At 39.8% G+C, this 12,166-nt stretch overlaps 1 protein-coding gene across 3 annotated transcripts in view; it reads left to right on the forward strand.

Annotated features, from left to right (window-relative positions):
* LOC108431045 (pleckstrin homology-like domain family B member 3) overlaps positions 1–12,166 on the forward strand; it is a 33,815-nt gene that overhangs the window by 978 nt on the left and 20,671 nt on the right. The gene's annotated exons all lie outside the window — the stretch shown is intronic.

Below are 12,166 nucleotides of genomic sequence, written 5' to 3' on the forward strand. Positions count from 1 at the left end.
ATATCAGCTAATAACACTAATATAAACATAGCTGTTTACACATCAGGGAGTTCAGCTGTTATTAATGTGATATTACATAATTATAACTATTCACCTCTCAGGGAGTCATATCAGCTAATAACACTAATGTAAACATAGCTGTTTACACATCAGGGAGTTCAGCTGTTATTAATGTGATATTACATAAATGTAACTATAACTTTTCACCTCTCAGGGAGTCATATCAGCTAATAACACTAATATAAATATAGCTGTTTACACATCAGGGAGTTCAATCTGTTATTAATGTGATATTACATAAATATAACTATTCACCTCTCAGGGAGTCATATCAGCTAATAACACTAATGTAAACATAGCTGTTTACACATCAGGGAGTTCAGCTGTTATTAATGTGATATTACATAAATGTAACTAACTTTTCACCACTCAGGGAGTCATATCAGCTAATAACACTAATGTAAACATAGCTGTTTACACATCAGGGAGTTCAATCTGTTATTAATGTGATATTACATAAATATAACTATTCACCTCTCAGGGAGTCATATCAGCTAATAACACTAATGTAAACATAGCTGTTTACACATCAGGGAGTTCAGCTGTTATTAATGTGATATTACATAAATGTAACTGTAACTTTTCACCACTCAGGGAGTCATATCAGCTAATAACACTAATATAAACATATCTGTTTACACATCAGGGAGTTCAATCTGTTATTAATGTCATATTACATAAATATAACTATTCACCTCTCAGGGAGTCATATCCGCTAATAACACTAATATAAACATATCTGTTTACACATCAGGGAGTTCAGCTGTTATTAATGTGATATTACATAAATATAACTATAACTATTCACCTCTCAGGGAGTCATATCAGCTATTAACACTAATATAAACATAGCTGTTTACACATCAGGGAGTTCAGCTGTTATTAATGTGATATTACATAAATGTAACTATAACTTTTCACCTCTCAGGGAGTCATATCAGCTAATAACACTAATATAAACATAGCTGTTTACACATCAGGGAGTTCAATCTGTTATTAATGTGATATTACATAAATATAACTATTCACCTCTCAGGGAGTCATATCCGCTAATAACACTAATGTAAACATAGCTGTTTACACATCAGGGAGTTCAGCTGTTATTAATGTGATATTACATAAATGTAACTATAACTTTTCACCTCTCAGGGAGTCATATCAGCTAATAACACTAATGTAAACATAGCTGTTTACACATCAGGGAGTTCAGCTGTTATTAATGTGATATTACATAAATGTAACTATAACTTTTCACCTCTCAGGGAGTCATATCAGCTAATAACACTAATATAAACATAGCTGTTTACACATCAGGGAGTTCAATCTGTTATTAATGTGATATTACATAAATATAACTATTCACCTCTCAGGGAGTCATATCAGCTAATAACACTAATGTAAACATGGCTGTTTACACATTAGGGAGTTCAGCTGTTATTAATGTGATATTACATAAATGTAACTGTAACTTTTCACCACTCAGGGAGTCATATCAGCTAATAACACTAATGTAAACATAGCTGTTTACACATCAGGGAGTTCAGCTGTTATTAATGTGATATTACATAAATGTAACTATAACTTTTCACCACTCAGGGAGTCATATCAGCTAATAACACTAATGTAAACATAGCTGTTTACACATCAGGCAGTTCAATCTGTTATTAATGTGATATTACATAAATATAACTATAACTTTCAACCACTCAGGGAGTCATATCAGCTAATAACACTAATATAAACATAGCTGTTTACACATCAGGGAGTTCAGCTGTTATTAATGTGATATTACATAAATGTAACTATAACTTTTCACCTCTCAGGGAGTCATATCAGCTAATAACACTAATATAAACATAGCTGTTTACACATCAGGGAGTTCAATCTGTTATTAATGTGATATTACATAAATATAACTATTCACCTCTCAGGGAGTCATATCAGCTAATAACACTAATGTAAACATAGCTGTTTACACATCAGGGAGTTCAGCTGTTATTAATGTGATATTACATAAATGTAACTATAACTTTTCACCTCTCAGGGAGTCATATCAGCTAATAACACTAATATAAACATAGCTGTTTACACATCAGGGAGTTCAATCTGTTATTAATGTGATATTACATAAATATAACTATTCACCTCTCAGGGAGTCATATCAGCTAATAACACTAATGTAAACATAGCTGTTTACACATCAGGGAGTTCAGCTGTTATTAATGTGATATTACATAAATGTAACTATAACTTTTCACCTCTCAGGGAGTCATATCAGATAATAACTAAAAACTAATAAAATAACTTTTGACTTCCTAGTGAGTTATATCTATTATTACTGTGATATAACACTAATACAACTATATCTTATTCCCTTTGGGAGTTATATCAGTTATTACTGTGATATAACACGGATGTAAGTATAACTTAATTTCTCGGGGAGTTCTATATGTTATTACTGTGATATAACATTGATATAACTAAGTTTTCACCTGTCAGGGAATAGATCTGCTATTATTGTGATATAATGCTCTACAGATTGTGGCTATGAAGTGCTGAGAGTGGTTTGGAGTCACAGAGGTGAGGCTGGTGGACTTGGTGTATTAGTATTTGTCCATTTTTGAGATGATGCACTCTGATCTGGTCAGTTTGGGAATGAAAGTTAACAAAATCTGACACCTGCAATTTCTCTGTAATTGTCACTGCAGAATCTTCTAGAATCTGAGATAAAACAGTCTTTATTCCCAGATTAATACATACTGAGTGAGGAGAATATAAACAGGCTAAAATAGGCTGAGCAGCGCTGCTGCGAGTCACCTGTAAAGCCTGAAATAATCATTTAAAAGTCAGAGTCGATGAGTTTTTCACACCATGTTGTACATGTTTACATATTAACATCACACATAGTCTCAAAAAGAAGGTCCAGCTCGATGTTTAGGCCTCAAATGATCTCAAAATTCTGATGAAGATGTGATGACAATATTAGATAATTCACTCACATCCTCAGAGACGATCCTTCACCAAGTTTACACTGAGTTCTCTCTGATCCTCTTTCAAACATCAGATTCATCCACTCAGGGAAGAAGCATAACCCACGCTACATAATGTTGCAGGCAGTCGTACATTTCCACCAGAGAGGTCTCCGAAACTTACATAACACTCAGCAAATGAATAGAAAATGTGTGCTAAAAATGCAGTAAAATGCCATGTTTCAGTGGTCTCTGTAAAGGATAATCCACAATGAAACGAATGGAATCAGTGTTTGAGTAGTCATTAAATTAGATTAAATATAATCGTCACTATATAGCACCCCCTATCTGTCAGCCCTGTCTGGCGGCGCCATCCCATCCAGGTTTGCTTCATGTCTTTGGAATGTTCTATAGCTCTTCTCTCTGTAATTATTCTCTCTGAGTCAGGTTGGGCTGGTCCGGTTTGGTTTGAGCGTGCTCAGTGTGAGCTGCTGGCACGAAGCTCTGTTGATTGTGTTCAGCTGACCTGGAAAAACACGCTTTGCTCGGCAGGAACGTGCACCTTAGAACAATCAGCAGACTTCGGAACTTCTGCTCTCAACAGTGGCTAAACAGTCCTTGACTGATTAGTGATTAATAGAGAGGTAACAATCCATCAATCTGTATTGGCGCATTGTCCAAATAGCAAACAATCTGGTGTCACTGATGTGGCAGGAAAACATTGATGCATTCGTGTTTATTTTCACACCTGTTCCAACACTCATCCTGCGCTGTAGGGGGCAGCATGTGCTGTGAGCTTGGTGCAGTCCACCAAATGAAGCCTTGTTTGCTTGCTTGTGTTCACACTAAGGCCAGAAATAACGAATGCAAAGATGAATTGCGGTTAAAACACTCAGTACTGAAGAGGGCGCTAGAGGACAAATCAGAGAGAATCTACTGTTATTCCAACAACCTCAATACGTTGCATTGTGAAATGCGATGTGACACATTTCTACAGCCCAAAATTGCAGTAATTCTTTGCCATCCTGTTGTGTGAGTTTGATCAATGAGGACATGTTCAAAAGTACAAAACCTGACTAGTACAAATACTTGAGTGGTAACAGCTCCCCCTTGTGGAGGACATTCAGACTGCTAATCATGAGGGAGTTTGTCAGTGAGACAGGCCTGTGAGCCATTGGGTCTGGAGCCTCTGAAAGGATGTGCTGTGTATTTTATGCGCCAAACTGAATATTTGGTGCTCACCACAGAATATCAGGTGCTCAACACATATTCTTTGGTGCTCACCTGACAGTGTCTGGTGCTCACCTGATAGTATTTAGTGTATACCTGACAGTACCTGGTGCTCACCTGATAGTATTTGGTGCTTACCTGATAGTATTTTGTGCTCACCACATAATATCTGGTGCTCAGCACATAGTATTTGGTGCTCACCTAATAGTATGTGGTGCTTACTTGATAGTATCTGGTGCTCAGAATATTTTTTCTTGTGCTTCCCTGATAGTACTTGGTGTTCAACACATAGTATCTGGTACTCATCACACAGTATCTGGCACACACCTTATAGTATCTGGTGCTCACCTGATAATATCTGATGCTCACCACATAGTGCCTGGCGCTCACCTGCTTATATCTGGTGCTTACTTGCTAGTGTCTGGTACTCACCACATAGTATCTGCTGTGCACCTCATAGTACCTGGTGCTCATCTGATATTATCTGGTCCTTTCAGTAGTTGGGAGTATCGAGTGTAAGAGTATTTATTTTGTGAGAATTTGGCCTCAGGTCAAATCTATGTGGTGACCCCAGCGTTAGCGCCTAATTTGGAACACATAAAACATTTAGAGCAAAATGAATCTGTAGAAAATGAGTGATTGACACTGTTAGAAATGGGTTTGAATCTTTGTTTACAGGACTGAGCATCTTTAACAAACAGCTTGATTCCCATGTCCTGAGCAGTGAACACTGACAGAGCTTCCACCCTCAACACTGAGCTTCTACATGAACTCTGAACTCAGAGCTGCTCTTCTGAAGCTTGAAGACAGTAATTTAGTCCGTTATAGCAGTATGTAATTAAAGTATTGATTTTCAGTCTGTTCTCTGAGATTTGAGCTGGGAGGGGGCGGAGCTTCATGGAGAATAGGAGCTGTGGTGAGTGGAGTGTTTGTGTATGTTTATCTGAGAATGGTCAGTGTGAGCTGTGATCTGTTAGTAGAGGTGTGAGATATGCTGGGTTATCACTCAGTACAGCAGAGTCATTAGAGGGGCACTGTGAAGAGAGGGGAGGGCAGAGAATGAGAGAAAGAGAGAGACAGAGAGAGACAGAGAGAGACAGAGAGAGAGAGAGAGAGAGCTTGCATGTGTAGTAAAACCAGAGAAAAGCAGTTCTAACCATCACTCATCAAGGCCATAAAGGGCAATTCCACCGATTTTACAATAACTCAGTGTGTGAGATGTAAACAGAGATATTCAGAGTGGTTTGGTGTGAAACGTTTCAGATGTCTTTAGCGTGGTGGTGATAGGAACCATGGGTCGCCATGACTACAACACAAATATAGACATTTTATTTACTATCCAGAACCACCAGAGAGCCTACATGAGTCTTCTGAGTTTATATGGAATGTTGATGATGGAAAATAGTGGAAAATCTGAAATAATAAATTTTCTTTGGGGACTATTTTGCCTCACAGCTCCCTGCATGTATCCCTCCACCATGAATGGAGTTTAAGTTTAAGCTTTTAGAGGTGGACGTCTGGTTCCTATCACCACACCTGTGAACAGTTCTGACTTGGTAAGTTTCTCTAGAACTGAGCATTTCACACGGAACCACTCTATACCACTCTGTTTACATCTTAACCATTTAATTATGCAGGTAATTTTGGAAAATGGGTGGACAATTGCCCTTTAAGATCTAAGTGAGGAGTATATTTTTAGCTTCCTTAAGTTCAAGTACGGTAAAAAGCTGGGAGAGAAGACAGGCTGTGTGGAGTCCATGAGACTAAGAATATATTCTGTAACACAATACGGTACAATTATGTTCTCTAACTAAAGGTACTGCAGGCGTGCTCCTCAGGGTTCTACCACAGTCATACTATTTCTTCTGAGAGAACCACAACAAAACACCCCTAAGTTTGTTAAGTATGTTTTTAACCAAGTTAGAATAAGTCAGACTTAATCACTGTCCGGGAAACAGAACCCATTTCTGTTTGGTCCCTGAGGTTAAGATTAGAGTTAGGCAGTGCGTGAAATTCAGAGATCATCCTCGTCTTCTCTTCTGTCTTCAGCGTGAGAATTGAGGAACAGCCACTCTTCACTCCAAACTCTTGGGGAAACGGCTAGTTTTCAGATTTTCAGATCTGCTGCAGCGCACTGTAAAGTTTTTCAGAGGAATCCGGGCAGAGTTTCCGTTTCTAGACTTTGAAGGACCAACTGGGTGAACCAGTTTGCTACAGCGCCACCCTGTAGCTCTAAATAGTAAAGAACATCCATCCATCCATCCATCCATTTTCTAAGCCGCTTCTCCGTCAGGGTCGCGGGTGCTGGAGCCTAGCCGGGCGGAAGGCAGGATACACCCTGGACAGGTCACCAGTCCATCACAGGGCAGACAGACAGTCACTCACACACTCACACCTAGGGGCAATTTAGCACGTCCAATTGGCCTGACTGCATGTCTTTGGACTGTGGGAGGAAACCGGAGAACCCGGAGGAAACCCACGCAGACATGGGGAGAACATGCAAACTCCACACAGAGAGGACCCTGGTCGCCCGGCCAGGGAATCGAACCCAGGCCCTCCTTGCTGTGAGGCAACAGCGCTACCCACCACGCCACCGTGCCGCCCTAGTAAAGAACAATGAAGACATAAGCTGATTGTGGGAGAAGCAGATCAACAATGAGATACACAGAGTCTGGACTTGAGCATCTGTTTTGCATTACAGCATAACGTCATAATAAATTGATTTTCAGGGACTCATCAGGTTTGATTCTGAGACATTCAGGGGGTCCAAGAGGTTAATTAGGAGGCCCCAGAGCCCCCCAGGACACACTGTATTTTGCACACTTGTTTAGAAAGTTATTATTCCATACATATACTATATAAAATACAAATCTGACATATTATCTAGGATGTACTATTTTAGTGTACATAGCCACTTATATGTAAATGAATAAGGGATATGTGTATGAGCCTGTGCTATTCAGCAGTGTGTTGTATACTGTATTATGTGCTGTAGTGCAGTGAGTTGTTACATAACTTACAGGATGTTTATCATAATTCTGTAATCTCTCTCTGCCACTCCTCAGCAATTATCACAATTTACTCTCATTATAACCGCGCGCCTTTATCTGACCAACATCTGCCCTTTACTCTACATTCACCCCTTTTTCTCTCCTTTCTCTCCTTGTTTCTCCATCATTTCTCCCTTCTCCTTCTCTTCCTCGTCCTCTCCTTTCTTTTTGTCGCTATTTTCGCTCACTTTTGTCCTTATTTCTCTCCCTTTACTCCCTAATTTCTCTTGTTTTTCTTTCTTTTTTCTCTCTCTGTTTTCCTACATCCTCTCCTTCCCCCAGCAGCTCCTTTTTCTCTACTTTCTCAGCCACATCTTTCTCCTTTTGTTCTTTTTCTCCCTCTCCTTTCCTCACAAATTTCCCCTCTTTTCTGTCCCTCTATTCTCTCCTGTTTTCTCTCTCCTGGTCAGCACTGATTGAGAGCTGGTTGTTTATTTCACCATATTGCTGAGTGTGTGTGTGTGTGTGTGTGTGTGTGTGTGTGTGTGTGTGTGTGTGTGTGTGTGTGTGTGTGTGTGTGTGTGTTACTGAGTTCTGACCAATGATCCTTAAAGTTAAGCTGCGTTGCTCTGAGTGGACTTCAGCACTACTTCTGAGCTGGACTTTCTGTGAAGATAAGACCTGTCAGATCAGTGAAGGTGTGGAAGTCTCAGACTGTCTCACAGTTCCTCACACAGCCACACACACTGTCTGCCACAGAGACTGTGTGAGGGAGTGTGTGTGTGTGTGTGTGTATGTGTGTGTGGGTGGGTTTGTGTGTGTGTGTGTATGCAACAGGTTTATACCACACTGTGGCAACAAAAATTTATACACTCACATTGTGGGGACTTTTCTTCCACAACTTGGTCCCCACAACGTAGATCATTATATTTTAAGGTGAAAACATGTTTTAGGGTGACCATAAAGGCAAGCATGAAGGTAAAGGTGAGGGTAAATATGAGGGTTAGGGAAGTAGCAGTTCTAGTGAAGGTTTAGGTCGGCCTCCAGAAAATGAATGGAAGTCTATGTAATGCTGCAACAATTCACAAGATCGTGTGTGTGTGTGTGTGTGTTTGGGTGTGTGTGTGTGTGTGCATGGGTGTGTGTATGTGTGTTTGTGAGTGTAAGTGTAAGTGTATAAATGTGTGTGTGTGTATAGGTGTGTGTGAGTGTGTATGTGAGTATGTGTGGGGTGTGTATAGGTGTGTGAGTGAGTGTTTTTTGAGTTTGCAGGTGTTTGTGTTTGAGTGTTTGTGTATGAGTGTAAGTGTATGTCTGTGTGTACGTATGTATGTGTCTGTGTGTGTGTGTGTGTGTCTGTGTGTGTGTGTTTGAGTGTGTGTGTGTGTGTGCTTGAGTGTGTGTGTGTGGGTGTGTGTGGGGGGGTGTGTTTAGCCTCCAGGGCAGAAATCTGAATTAAATCAAACACCTGTCTGAATAGCACTGATGCTCACACTGTAGCTCTGAGGAATTGTGTCAAAACCATTTAACAGTCCACCTTAAATTAATAGCTCAAAATAATTGAACTCTTAAACAATGCGGGCAGATCTTCAGTCTGGACTGATTAATAATAATAATAAGTCAAGTCAAGTCAAAGTCTTAAAAGCCTTATGGTCACTCAGACTGACGTATTGTGAGTGTAATTACATTCATTTCAGTGAATGAACTCTTTCACGCTACAGACTTTCAGGGCGAATATATTCAAGGAAACAATTTATGACAATGGTGAACTTGTCCTTATCCAATATGGAAGGAAAGTGCAGAACTACACCATCTGCTGGCTCTATTTAAGATAGACTTCATGATATGCAGTCAGTCAGGAAACTGTATTACTACCTTTACGATACTTTGATACCGCTGTACGCTTTACATGAGTTAGCCATGCTGGGATTCAGACCATTCTTTCACAAATGTTTGTAGAAGTATTTAGAACATCTGAATTCAATGATTTGGATATATATATACATATATAAATACATCCATCCATCCATCCATCTTCCAAGCTGCTTCATATATATATATATATATATATATATATATATATATATATATATATATATATATATATATATATATATATATAGAGAGAGAGAGAGAGAGAGAGAGAGCGAGAGAGAGAGAGAGAGAGAGAGAGAGAGAAAACAACATGAAAGCATGGATCCATCCTACATTGTATTAACGGGTCAGGCTGGTGGTGGTGGTGTAATGTTGTGGGGGATATTTTCATGGCACATATTTTGGGCCCTTTAGTACCAATTGAGCATTGTTTAAATGCCGCAGCCTACCTGAGTATTGTTGCTGACCATGTCCATCCCTTTATGACCACAGTGTGCCCATCTTCTGATGGCTACTTCCAGCAGGATAATCCACCATGTCACAAAGCTCATATCATCTCAAACTGGTTTCTTGAACGTGACAATGAGTTCACTGTACTCCAGTGGCCTCCACAGTCACCAGATCTCAGTCCAATAGAGCACCTTGGTGGAACAGGAGATTCGCATCACAGATGTGCAGCCAACAAATCTGCAGCAACTGCGTGATGCTGTTGTGCCAATATGGACCAAAATCTTTGAGGAATGTTTCCAACACCTTGTTGAAAGTATGCCACGAAGAATTAAAAGGGGCAAAAGGGGGTCCAGCCTTTTACTAACAATACTAGTGTACCTAATAAAGTGGCCGGTGAGTGTATGTAATTATCTGGTATATTGTGTTTTTGTTCATGTACATTACATTTTTATAGTTAACTAGCTTGCTAACAGCACCAATAAAGGAGACCGTCTGTGTTCTGGATTAATGCTGGGCTCTATTATAGCTTATAACTCTTTAATTTCACACCTCCGATTAGGAAAAATGTGCCCCTAAGGTGGGAAATCCAGTGAGATGGTATTGAGTTTAGCATATGATGTCAAATTAAACTGGCTGCTAAATAATAAAGAAACACTTATCTACTTTTAAACGATATTAGCTTTACTCAGTCAGCATACAGGCACAGTGGTTGGTTTAATCTGTAAAACTGACCATGAAGTTCACTTTTCTGGGAACTTTACACATCACAAACATTAATGGTGCAGTTTATAATTCTGGAAATCTGGAAAGCGACTTTTGATATTTGAAAACAAATCCCTCCCTTCAGGGCTCCTTTAGAAGCTCTGGATCCAAATTCATGAGTACGCATTGCGATAGTGAACAACGCTGGGCTAGCAAACTATCTTCTTAGCCATAAATCTCTCACAAGTGCTGTACAGTTAAATACCAGAATATAATGTTAGAGTGAACAGCAACACAGCAAGTGATGTAGCTAACATTAACTTGACTGTGGGTTAGCAAATTCACTACAGTTGCTGCTATGAAGCTAACCAGTCATTATCAAAAACGTGATTAGCAAATGGGCCAAAACAATGCTGACCTGTTGGTTCTGTGAAACAGCAAAAATAAGTTGCCCATAAACAGAGCAGCCTCCTCATCTGTTTTCATACCTTTCAGCTCTTAATGAAGCTATAGTCAGCTTGCTTTTTGCCAGATTCTTATTGTTTGAATTTCCCCATTCCACCTTAAAAGGTGCAGCAGTGGGCCTATGTTCCAGTGCCTCAGCTTCTCGTTCCAGATCTGCCTTAAATGATGTTACATTCAGGGGCCTCAGGTGCAGAATAGAGCTGCTGCATGATTTAAGGTGAAATGGGCAAAAATGTAAATACCTCAACCTCCTCAACTGCGAGGAATATTCGGTGGAGGAATATTTGGAAGGTAGCTGAGGTGTGTGGGTGGTCACTGTCCGGGGAGGGCAAAACAAAGTATGAGGAGGGCCGACTTTTAACAGGGTGGGACTAACATGCATGTACAGCCAGACCAGTTATGTAAATGAAACACTGAGAAGCTCAGATTACACACACACAGAGGGAGCGTGGCTCCATTCTCTGATCAGGACGCTGTTACTGCACTATGTCTTTACATAGAAAACAGCTGTTTTCTGCTGTATTAATGTCTAAAATGTCATATATAAAATTAGCACTCACACCACTAACTTCACCTGGCTAGCTTGTTGCTGACAATACACACTTCCTTGGAGGAGCCCATTTTCTTCACAGTTTGAATGCATGGAGGGCAAAAATGATACAATTCCAAGCTCTGACTTCCCTCTTCCAAGCAGGAATAGTGTTGCTAGTACAGGAATAATCAGATAACAGTGAAGGTGTAAATTCAAAACCACTCATGACTATAAGGTCCAGTATTGCCAAATTTTTAACAGTGAAAATAATTTGGGATTTTTTTGGCATTTGGCATTTTTTGTGTTTTGCTACCTCACAACCTGGAATTAAAATGGATTATTTGAGGGTTTGCATCATTTCATTTACAGAACATGCCTACAACTTTGAACATTTGATTTTTTTTTTCATTATTGTGAAGCAAACAACAACAAAATAACAGAAAACGTCAGTGTGCATAACTATTCACCCTCCTAAACTCAGTACTTTGTAGAGCCACCTTTTGTGGCAATTACAGCTGCAGGTCACTTTGGATAAGTCTCTATGAGCTTGCCACATCTTGCCACTGGGATTTTTGCCCATTCCTCAAGGCAAATCCTTGATCCTCCAGATCCTTCAAGTTAGATGGTTTCCAGTGATGAACAGCAATCTTCAAGTCTGACCACAGATTCTCAATTGGATTAAGGTCTGGGCTTTGACTAGGCCATTCCAATACATTTACACATTTCCCCTTAAACCACTCGAGTGTTGCTTTAGCAGTATGCTTTGGGTCATTGTCCTGTTGGAAGGTGAACCTCTGTCCCAGTCTCAAATCACTGACAGACCGAAACAAGAATATCCCTGTATTTAGCACCATCCATCTTCCCCTCGACTCTGACCAGTTTCCCAGTCCCTA

The sequence above is a fragment of the Pygocentrus nattereri genome, chromosome 24 (genome assembly GCF_015220715.1).
Source record: "Pygocentrus nattereri isolate fPygNat1 chromosome 24, fPygNat1.pri, whole genome shotgun sequence".
NCBI lineage: Eukaryota > Metazoa > Chordata > Actinopteri > Characiformes > Serrasalmidae > Pygocentrus > Pygocentrus nattereri.